Genomic DNA, 11,657 nt, shown 5'->3' on the forward strand with positions numbered 1-11,657 from the left:
AGGTCCAGACTTGGGTTTCTTCTCCTGAGCAGCAACTTGCTTGCCGTTCTTCTTGAAGTTCCCCTTCTTCTTCCCTTTGCCCTTTTTCTTGAAACTAGTGGTCTTGTTAACCATCAACACTTGATGCTCCTTCTTGATTTCTACCTCCGCAGCTTTCAGCATTGCGAAGAGCTCGGGAATAGTCTTGTTCATCCCTTGCATATTATAGTTCATCACGAAGCTCTTGTAGCTTGGTGGCAGTGATTGGAGAATTCTGTCAATGACGCAATCATCCGGAAGATTAACTCCCAATTGAATCAAGTGATTATTATACCCAGACATTTTGAGTATATGCTCACTGACAGAACTGTTCTCCTCCATCTTGCAGCTCTAGAACTTATTGGAGACTTCATATCTCTCAATCCGGGCATTTGCTTGAAATATTAACTTCAACTCCTGGAACATCTCATATGCTCCATGACGTTCAAAACGTCGTTGAAGTCCTGATTCTAAGCCGTAAAGCATGGCACACTGAACTATCGAGTAGTCATCAGCTTTGCTCTGCCAGACGTTCATAACATCTGGTGTTGCTCCAGCAGCAGGCCTGGCACCCAGCGGTGCTTCCAGGAAGTAATTCTTCTGAGCAGCAATGAGGATAATCCTCAAGTTACGGACCCAGTCCGTGTAATTGCTACCATCATCTTTCAACTTTGCTTTCTCAAGGAACGCATTAAAATTCAACGGAACAATAGCACGAGCCATCTATCTACAATCAACATAAACAAGCAAGATACTATCAGGGACTAAGTTCATGATAAATTTAAGTTCAATTAATCATATTACTAAAGAACTCCCACTTAGATAGACATCCCTCTAATCTTCTAAGTGATTACGTGATCCAAATCAACTAAACCATAACCGATCATCACGTGAGATGGAGTAGTTTTCAATGGTGAACATCGTTTATGTTGATCATATCTACTATATGATTCACGCTCGACCTTTCGGTCTCCGTGTTCCGAGGCCATATCTGCATATGCTAGGCTCGTCAAGTTTAACCTGAGTATTCTGCTTGTGCAAAAACTGGCTTGCACCCGTTGTAGATGGACGTAGAGCTTATCACACCCGATCATCACGTGGTGTCTGGGCACGACGAACTTTGGCAACGGTGCATACTCAGGGAGAACACTTCTTGATAATTTAGTGAGAGATCATCTTATAATGCTACCGTCAATCAAAGCAAGATAAGATGCATAAAAAGATAAACATCACATGCAATCAATTTAAGTGATATGATATGGCCATCATCATCTTGTGCTTGTGATCTCCATCTCCGAAGCACCGTCATGATCACCATCGTCACCGGCGCGACACCTTGATCTCCATCATAGCATCGTTGTCGTCTCGCCAATCTTATGCTTCCACGACTATCACTACCGTTTAGTAATAAAGTAAAGCATTACATCGCGATTGCATTGCATACAATAAAGCGACAACCATATGGCTCCTGCCAGTTGCCGATAACTCGGTTACAAAACATGATCATCTCATACAATAAAATTCAGCATCATGCCTTGACCATATCACATCACAACATGCCCTGCAAAAACAAGTTAGACGTCCTCTACTTTGTTGTTGCAAGTTTTACGTGGCTGCTACGGGCTTAAGTAAGAACCAATCTCACCTACGCATCAAAACCACAATGATAGTTTGTCAAATAGACTCCGTTTTAACCTTCGCAAGGACCGGCCGTAGCCATACTTGGTTCAACTAAAGTTGGAGAGACAGTCGCCCGCAAGCCACCTGTGTGCAAAGCACGTCGGGGAAACCGGTCTCGCGTAAGCGTACGCGTAAGGTTGGTCCGGGTCGTCTCGTCCAACAATGCCGCCGAACCAAAGTATGACATGCTGGTAGGCAGTATGACTTATATCGCCCACAACTCACTTGTGTTCTACTCGTGCATATAACATCAACATAAATAACCTGGCTCGGATGCCACTGTTGGGTTTCGTAGTAATTTCAAAAAATTTCCTACGCACACGCAAGATCATGTGATGCATAGTAACGAGAGGGGAGAGTGTTTTCTACGTACCCAACGCAGACCGACTGCGGAAGCGCTGACACGACGTAGAGGAAGTAGTCGTACATCTTCACGATCCAACCGATCAAGCACCGAAACTACGGCACCTCCGAGTTCGAGCACACGTTCAGCTCGATGACGATCCCCGGACTCCGATCCAGCAAAGTGTCGGGGAAGAGTTCCGTCAGCACGACGGCGTGGTGACGATCTTGATGAACTACAGCAGCAGGGCTTCGCCTAAACTCCGCCACAGTATTATCGAGGAATATGGTGGCAGGGGGCACCGCACACGGCTAAGGAATAGATCACGTGGATCAACTTGTGTGTCTAGAGGTGCCCCCTGCCTCCGTATATAAAGGAGCCAAGGGGGAGAGGTGCGCCGGCCAGGAGGAGGGCGCAGGAGGAGTCCTACTCCTACCGGGAGTAGGACTCCCCCCCCCCAATCCTATTCCAACTAGGATTCCCAAGGGGGAAAGAGGGAGAGGGGTGGCCGGCCACCTATCCTAGTCCTAATAGGACTAGGGGAGGGGGGGGAGGCGCGCAGCCCTTATGGGCAGCCCTTTCACCTTTCCACTAAGGCCCACTAAGGCCCATATGATTCCCGGGGGGTTCCGGTAACCTCCCGGTACTCCGGTAAAATCCCGATTTCACCCGGAACACTTTCGATATCCAAATATAGGCTTCCAATATATCAATCTTTACGTCTCGACCATTTCGAGACTCCTCGTCATGTCCGTGATCACATCCGGGACTCCGAACAACCTTCGGTACATCAAAATGCATAAACTCATAATATAACTGTCATCGTAACCTTAAGCGTGCGGACCCTACGGGTTCGAGAACAATGTAGACATGACCGAGACACGTCTCCGGTCAATAAACAATAGCGGGACCTGGATGTCCATATTGGCTCCTACATATTCTACGAAGATCTTTATCGGTCAGACCGCATAACAACATACGTTGTTCCCTTTGTCATCGGTATGTTACTTACCCGAGATTCGATCGTCGGTATCCAATACCTAGTTCAATCTCGTTACCGGCAAGTCTCTTTACTCGTTCCGTAATACATCATCTCACAACTAACATATTAGTTGTAATGCTTGCAAGGCTTATGTGATGTGTATTACCGAGAGGGCCCAGAGATACCTCTCCGACAATCGGAGTGACAAATCCTAATCTCGAAATACGCCAACCCAACATCTACCTTTGGAGACACCTGTAATGCTCCTTTATAATCACCCAGTTACGTTGTGACGTTTGGTAGCACCCAAAGTGTTCCTCCGGCAAACGGGAGTTGCATAATCTCATAGTCATAGGAACATGTATAAGTCATGAAGAAAGCAATAGCAACATACTAAACGATCGGGTGCTAAGCTAATGGAATGGGTCATGTCAATCAGATCATTCAACTAATGATGTGACCTCGTTAATCAAATAACAACTCATTGTTCATGGTCAGGAAACATAACCATCTTTGATTAACGAGCTAGTCAAGTAGAGGCATACTAGTGACACTTTGTTTGTCTATGTATTCACACATGTATTATGTTTCCGGTTAATACAATTCTAGCATGAATAATAAACATTTATCATGATTATAAGGAAATAAATAATAACTTTATTATTGCCTCTAGGGCATATTTCCTTCAATATGAGGCGTGAATGTCCTAATGAGAAAAGAGTGTTACTCACAAGAGATGGCTATGCATCCACGAGTGATGAAGAGGCAGTTTCTGACACTTCTAGTGAAAATTTTGAAGATGCTGAGAAGGTGACTGCTAGTTTTGAAGCTGCTGAGTCATATCCGGCCTTAGTGGTGCAACGTGTGCAAGAGGATCGCATTGAGGATAAGGGGCAACGTTGGAATATTTTTCAGACTTGGTGTAAGGTCAACAACACCAATTGTAAGTTGATCATAGATGATGGAAGCTACACTAATGCTATCAGCAAGGAAATGGTGCATGCTTTAGCGTTACCTATGTGGAAGCACCCGCAACCACATTACATTGAGTGGTTATATCATTCTGGCAAACTCAAAGTTACTCACAAGGTGCGTGTGAATTTTTCAGTTGGTGACTACAAAGACACAGTAATTTGTGATGTCTTGCCAATGGATACATGCCACTTGTTATTGGGGAGGCCATGGCAATATGATCATCGTGCCACACATGACGGGAGGTCCAATACTTTTTCTTTTGGGGGCACTGGAAGGCGATGTATATTGCGGCCAATGTTTGCCAATGCTATCAAAGATGATATTTTTCAGTTCAAAAGAGGGTCTCCAAAGATACCGCGAAACCACAGACGGCTTCGTTTCAAGGAGGAGGGGATGATGTGGCCTCTAGTGCAAGAGATAATCTTCGGAATGTTTTACAAGTTGATTCTTTTAGCTTTGAAGTTCCACCAACTGAACCGAAGAAGGATGAAGTTAAGCCCACCTTCAGAACTCCATGTGCTACATAAATTATTGCAGAGCCTGTGTCGGTCAATTGATACGAGAGGGTCAAGTCGTTTGATATAATACTAGTTACATGCTAGTTTTCTTAGGAGTCCAAAGTTAGTTACTATAGGTGATCAGTATGCCGGATAATTTATGGTTTAATTCCTTGATTTGTTGGGATAGGAAAGAGAGAGAGTCCAAATTAGTTAGGTCTTGTACGCAAGTCGGTTTGGTATGTACACGTCGCCTATATAAAAGGCCAGCTACAGCCGTGTACGGAGATAGTTGTTTTTTAGATTGAGTTTTGTTATCAAGTGTTAATAGACAGAGAAAAAGGTCCCAGGTCTGGGACATCAGGTTGCTGCATTTTCTGCGACCCTTTGTGATGGATCGTATGCTGCTGTGTTGAGTTTGATCTTTGTCAATCTTGCCGCAGATTACTTTCTGTTCTTGTTAATTAATAGCAAGGGCCGATTCTCTTTCTACCTTGATTCTTTACGAAAACAGTACTATGAAAGATCGGGCCACAACTCGCACGATTCAACATCTCGCTAGTCGGTGCTCCATCAGGCCAACTCCAAGGCACTCATGCAAATAGATGCGAAATTTGTCCGTTTGGATCGGTTGTAGGGATGGCATCCACCCTTGTCCGCGCAAATCTAGGTGCCGCGCCAAACTAGTCGACCCATTTGGTTTGCCTCATCGTTTTATCCCAACAAACATATTTTGATCATCAAACATAGCTAAATTTCATAATGAAGCTAGAATTCATGCCAGCATACGAAACAATCACATGTCGGCCATAGTTTTTACATCTCCTGCAAAACTAAGCTAGAATGCATGCCGGCATACATGCTGACATACAAAATAATTTTGTCTCGGTCATAGTTTATGCGTCTTGTCCAAACATAAGATGATTACACATCTAGCTAGAGAATCTATTTTTGCTTCTTCTCGAACCAAACCCTTCTTCTTGGGGAGATCTTGCTCAAGTCGGCTGCCATGATCTTCACTTTCTTCGTGATTAGCATGAGCTTTATCTCATTTTCTCTTGATCGGGCATTGGTCTCATCGATATCGAGCTTTTTCTTTTGTATGTCAAAGAAGGTTTTCCTTACCTTCTCTCTCTCTCTCTCTCTCTCTCTCTCTCTCTCTCTCTCTTGGTGCTTCCTCTCCTCCCTCTCTTCCCTCTTCTCAATTGCCACCTCATTTTTGGTCATGAACCCCTTCAAAGTTTCTTACAAGGCGAGTGCCGAAGCTTCCGCTTGTCATACACCTTGGAATTGGTTTCCCCCTTGGCCGATTCTCACTTTCACTTGGCTCAATGACCGATGAGGGCCCCACCTTTATTTTGGGCCACATATTTCTCCTTAAACTTCCCGCACTAACAAATCATCATCCACAATGGGTCAAGGTTAATGGCTTGCCCGAATGATGGACCTTGAATATTTCCAGAGTTCTAAACATCTACATATGGAGTTGGAACCAACAAGATACATTCATATGCACACGAGTATGCATGACATGGCATCAAGCTCATATGAACAAGGGAAGGATTTGCATACCATGTGTTTGATGCCAATGCCACTCATGGGTCGGCCGATGATATTCTCATGGGAGGAACTAAACTTGTTGCACTCCAGTTGGATGAAGGCCCACCATTTTTGAAGTGACACACCACCATGGTGACATGGTCACTCTCAAATTTGTAGGGCTCAAACTTTCTAATTTCACGGAAGTATGTATGGACCCTCTTTTAAAATGTTGTTCCTTTTTGCTCGACCCCGGTTTTGGGATCTTGTCCTATTACCATCCAAGCTTCACAAAGTAACTTGTCCTCATACTTCGCAGATCCTATCGTCCTCACGCTTTTGCCGCCTCTTTTGTGCATTGGCTTGATGAGATAGCTCCTCGTGAAACAATGGCTCATCCTTGATGTCAACATTTTCTTAGCCTTGGTTGCCTTGGTCTTAAGTTTCTTGGCCTTGGGTGTCTTCGCCTTGGTGGTCGTGAGTGTCTTGGTCGTGGGTGTCTTGGTTGCGACCTTCTTAGCTTTGAGTCTCGTCGGCATCATACTCGTGGCCACCCTCATAGACCATCTCCTCCATGAAATCGTTGTAGTACATGGGGTCATCCTGCATCAGGGTCGGCATACCATCAAATAGGATGCGGGTATCGAGAAAGCTGGCCGTGGGGATCGCCCATGGACGCTTCCTTTGCGTCCCAGTGGACTGCCCGGCCACAGGTGTGGGCATTGAGATCAAGCGGAGGAACCACAGTGACGACCGACACGAAATCACCAATTTCCGCATGAGCCGTTCCAAGGCAACATGGAGAAGCGGGGCGCAATCGGGTTGTGTCCAGGAAGGTTCCCGTACGTCGGTGGCATTGTTGACATGCGCTATGACTCCGAAAGCATGGGCGGGTGGGCTGCTGATGAGCCCGTGCTGGCCACGACGGCAACGGCGAGAAGGGTCGACTCTTGGTACCCTACCAACCTTGGCGGCAAGGGCTTCATTCTCCCCAACGGTGGCATGGGCCTAAGCGGCTGAGGCGGCAGTGGCTTCTTCTTTCTCCGAACAACCCTCTTCGCCATCTCCTCCGGAGTGCGCATCATCTTTGACTTCTTCAGACGCATGGCGCCGGCGACCACGACTAGGACGGTGGTGGTCGGGTATGGTCGACGGCGGGGTTGGGCGCGTTGGCCATGGCGGGAGGGCGGGAGGGTCAGTGAGTGAATTAGTGGGAATGGACGGACATGCTAGAAGAGGACAACATTAGAGCATTGTAGGCGTGACCTCGCCGATGCAAATTTGGGTTGAAAATGGTCTTGGCGAAAAAAAAGAAGAGAAAAAATTGTAGACATCCGTTTGTTTGCTTCGTGGACACGAACGGACCAAATGGGTCGTTGGAGTTGACCGCACTGGCCGTTCCCAATTCCGGGTCCGCCGTCGCCAGTCGCCACCGCCGCCGACCATGGCCTCCCCGCCCTCCCCACCGCCGCCGCCCGCTCCCACCACCATATTCGATCTCGGCGACGACCTCCTCCGCGAGATCTTCCTCCGCCTTCCCGCCCTCCCGACCCTCGTCCGCGCCGCCTGCGCCTGCCGCGCCTTCCGCCGCGCCGCCCGCACGTTCCCCTCCTTCCGCCGCAGCTTCCGCGAGCGCCACGCGCCGCCCGTGCTCGCGCTCTTCCTCGAGCCCAACATGGAGGTCGTCCCGCTCCACCCCTGCCCCTGGCGCCGCCGCGACCCGGACCTCGTCGCCGCCGATTTCTTTGACGTCCGCCACGGCGACGCCCTCTCCTCCGGGTGGAAGATCAATTCCGAGACTCCTAGCTCCGGCGGCTACCTCATCCTCGACAACTGGAGCGAGGGCGCTCAGCGGGTAGCCGCCTACAGCCCGCTGACGCAGGTCCTGGATCTGTTCCTCGATCTGCCGCCGGTGGGAAAGATCTACCTTGAATTCTACACGCTCCTCCCCGAAGACGGCCGGAGGCCGTCCCGCGTGGTTTGTGTGCGTGTAGACGGCCAACGGGCGGAGCGCGCCGCCGTCTTCTCATCGGACACCATGGAGTGGCAAATTTTCCCAGAGACTACGCTGCAGCTGACTGTATCTGACAGGCTCAGGGCCAGCGGAGTGGTGCATGGGCTCGTTTACTGGAGAGGCTGGATGCATGACCAAATTGTTGTGCTCGAAACCATGACCTTTCAGTTCTCCCTGATTGATCTGCCGACGCCTTTGAAACCGGAGTTGGGTGAATCAACATATAAGCTTGGTGAGACCAAGGATGGGAAGCTCTGCATCGTAGATATAAAGGATAACACCATTGTTTCTTGGTTCCTGGACAATGGCAGTGTCGTCAACAGCTGGATTACGTACAAGAATTTCCCATTGCGCCCAATTGTTAGGGAGCTCACTGGGTGCTCAATGGAGGAAGAGGATTATTGTAATGTCAATGTGGACCTTGTGGCAGTTATCGATGGCTTTGTCTACCTCTGTATTTTCTACCTCAAGGACACAGAATATCGTGAGCTGTACCTGTCAATATGCCTGGAAACATCAGATATGTGCAAGCTCTATAATGGTGCATATCGGCATAATGAGGCGGCCCATCCCTATGTCATGGCATGGCCTCCCTCTTTGGTACAAAGCAAGGTGAGCCTGTGCTTATATGTAAGAGTTTCTTCCAGTGCCTTGTTCATAGATAATATGCTGTTATGTAACTTAAAGGCATTGGATTATTGTGTTGTGAAAGGCCACTGCCTGATTCTTATCTCAATTTTAAACAGTAGCATGTCTGATTTGCCTAGACCATATTATAAGAATTTGATTGCAGGTTTTATATTAGTGCACAGAAGGAATACTTTAAATTTTAGCATGCGTAGCAGATTATGTGATATCTGAACCTCTTGACAGGCCGCTCAAATGAGGATGCAATACTCTAAATTTTAACATTAACATTGGTTTATCGTGTTCTGAACGGCTGGTATCGACTCTTATCTTAAGTTTAAACATGTTTGATTTGTATGAATCATGTTACAAAAATTCGTTTGCAGATTGTTTGTTAGTAGTACGATCATATTATACAGTGCTGCACAGAGAACTGAGATTGCAGATGGAACTGAGATGGCATTGTGGAACAGTATCATGTTTCATCTTCACTACCTTTGTAGTAAGAGCTAAAGTAAATTGATGTTGTATCATCATAATCTGTAGCCTTGCACAGTTTTGTATATGTACATACACTTCAATTTCTTGCTTACACTGAAATCCCTCTTTGTAGCAGGAGGAATCAGAAACTGAAGATGATGATCCCAAGGACACAGAAGAAACTTCCTCTGTCCTCATCGCTGCACTGCAGTCTTTCAGCCAAGCTTTGATGAATGCTGATAAAGAAAAAGAAATCGTGGCAGAGTTAGATGCCTTCTTGCGTCCTGCCAAAGATGGCAAGGGCTCTCTTATCAGCAGAATCGCTACTTTGGATGTGCAGATGACGACCGCGAGAAACCGTATCCTGAGGATAAGTGAATGACTCCGAGGTTTACATGCCAAGTATAGAAAGAGAAACCTGATGATGACAAGTGTGCTGTGGGGAGCTTGCTGCCACTTATTTGCCAGCCGGAGTAGCCTGTTTCAAGTCGTGTACATGCGTATGTATGCTGTGTTTTGATGATACGGGCATTTGGTTAAACTGTTTGGTACTTCAGTTGTGTGTATGTGTGTTATGAGGGTATGTATATGCTAGTTTCATGTACTCTGTCAGTATGACTAGTTAGCAATGGTTGATACTTCATTGCCTGTATCATCTTTGAAGAGGTTAAATTGTATGCATACTATTTTTTATGTAGTACTGTAGGTCTGATGATGAATGTAGCCATCACTCCACCAGCATGAATAGTTGGTCAATTAGATGCCTCCAGTTTAAGAAAGCATATTGCTTTGGATGCACAATCGACGACTGCAAGGGACCGTATCTGAGATCCTCTTTGCTAAGTACAGAAAGAGAAACCTGTTGATGATGATAAGTGCACGGGGGGTTGTCAAGAGCTTGTTGCCACTTCTTTGCCTGTTGTGTGTTTTTGTTTCTGTTCACTCCGATGGTACTTATGTTTTTTGGATGGTAATACTGGGTCTGGTGATTAATGTAACTATCACTCCACCAGTATGACAAGTTTGCAAGAGATGAAGCCTTACTTTAATTTTTATCTTCCTAGATGTTTCTATGTATCAACCATGGCCGAGTCTTGATCAAGCAAGGGTTGAGTCTGAACTCCACTCTGTCAATCCTACATAATTTAATTATGATGTCAGCATAGCAATTTTTACGTGGTGTGTATATCAATGGGAGTTGTTCTCTGGCCGTGTTCAGAATCCATCCCATCTGCTCCGACTCCGCGGAGTTGTGGAGCTCAGTTTAGGCCGCTCCGTAAAAATGAGCTAGAGGCTCGTCCGCTCCGGAGCGGAGAGGAGCCAAACGCGGCCTTTGTCTTCAAAATAGAGTACATGAGACCCTATTTTAAAGCATCACTTGCAATAGAATGCTATATTTGGACAGTTACTTCAAATAACACGAGGATTTGGAGCAAAGAGAGTGTCATGAATCAAATAAAACTTCTAAAAAAACTCACAAAAATTATGCCAAAGTGTGCTCTAATCCCATTTGTTTGCCCTACTAAGCAAAAAAATTCATCTTAAACAGTATTTTTTTTATAAAGGGTGCTTTTATGAACTCAAGATGTAGAGAATGCTCTAATTAATGCCATATATAGCAATCTCTACAGGTTCCTAGTTCTAGTCTAAAGACTAGCTGCTTGCGGGTTAACAAGAGACTTCATATCATCATATGGTCCAGCCATGTGGATCCACCTTGTTGCCAATAATATGGATACTGTTCAACTCGGAACTGTATCACTTCACAATCTTCATACAGGAGCAAACAAGCATCGATTGCTGGCACAAAGCTGCAAATAGTGATATTAGGCCATGGCCATGAGTTGTTTGCAACCATATACTGATAAACAGAAGTTCCAGTATACTCATATATGATTAGCACTTACCAGAATTCGAGTCCCTGTAGAATTTCTCCTGACGCCTTTCATTCTCAAATCTCTTCAACATGTTCTTGACGAGGAACCAAATATTTAGTATTATGTAGATCTCTGTTGGAAAAGGCAGTGCCTAGGAGGCGCTTAGGCACGCCTAGGCGCTAAGCGATGGCCAAACGCCTCGCCTATGGCATAAATGGAAGTCTAGGCAGGGCAAGAAAAGAATTGTCTCCCGAAGCGGCAAACGATGCCATATTGCATTCATATATATGCCAAATGGGCGATATGCCAATGGTAGTAGTTGGTAGTTAACTTATTTATATGCCCTAAATTAACATCGGCATGCATATCATATCAACAAATATGCCCTGATAGTAAAACTATATTACTGCCTAGGCCACGCCTAGGGCGCTTAACCACCGCCTAGGCACTAGGTGAAGGCCAACTGCCTCGCTTACGCCTACCGCTTTTTCCAACCTTGATGTAGATGTAATATTTGCGTATTCTTATAGTTGGTCATCTAGCTTTTCCTGGTGAACAATCTACCCTATTATATTGATGCTAAGATACAAGCGTGAAATGTAGACCACATAATTCATGAGTACAA

The 11,657-nt window shown here is 46.0% G+C and overlaps 1 pseudogene across 1 annotated transcript; it reads left to right on the top strand.

Annotated features, from left to right (window-relative positions):
- Positions 1-7,375: 7,375 nt before the first annotated feature.
- LOC147977049 (uncharacterized) lies at positions 7,376-9,852 on the top strand (annotated as a pseudogene). The gene is made up of 2 exons (XR_015601758.1): positions 7,376-8,660; positions 9,292-9,852. The product of XR_015601758.1 is annotated as an uncharacterized LOC147977049 (transcript).
- The last annotated feature ends 1,805 nt before the right edge of the window (positions 9,853-11,657 follow it).

Source organism: Triticum urartu, chromosome 4A, assembly GCF_056163025.1.
Source record: "Triticum urartu cultivar PI428250 chromosome 4A, HENAU_Tu73, whole genome shotgun sequence".
NCBI classification, from domain to species: domain Eukaryota; kingdom Viridiplantae; phylum Streptophyta; class Magnoliopsida; order Poales; family Poaceae; genus Triticum; species Triticum urartu.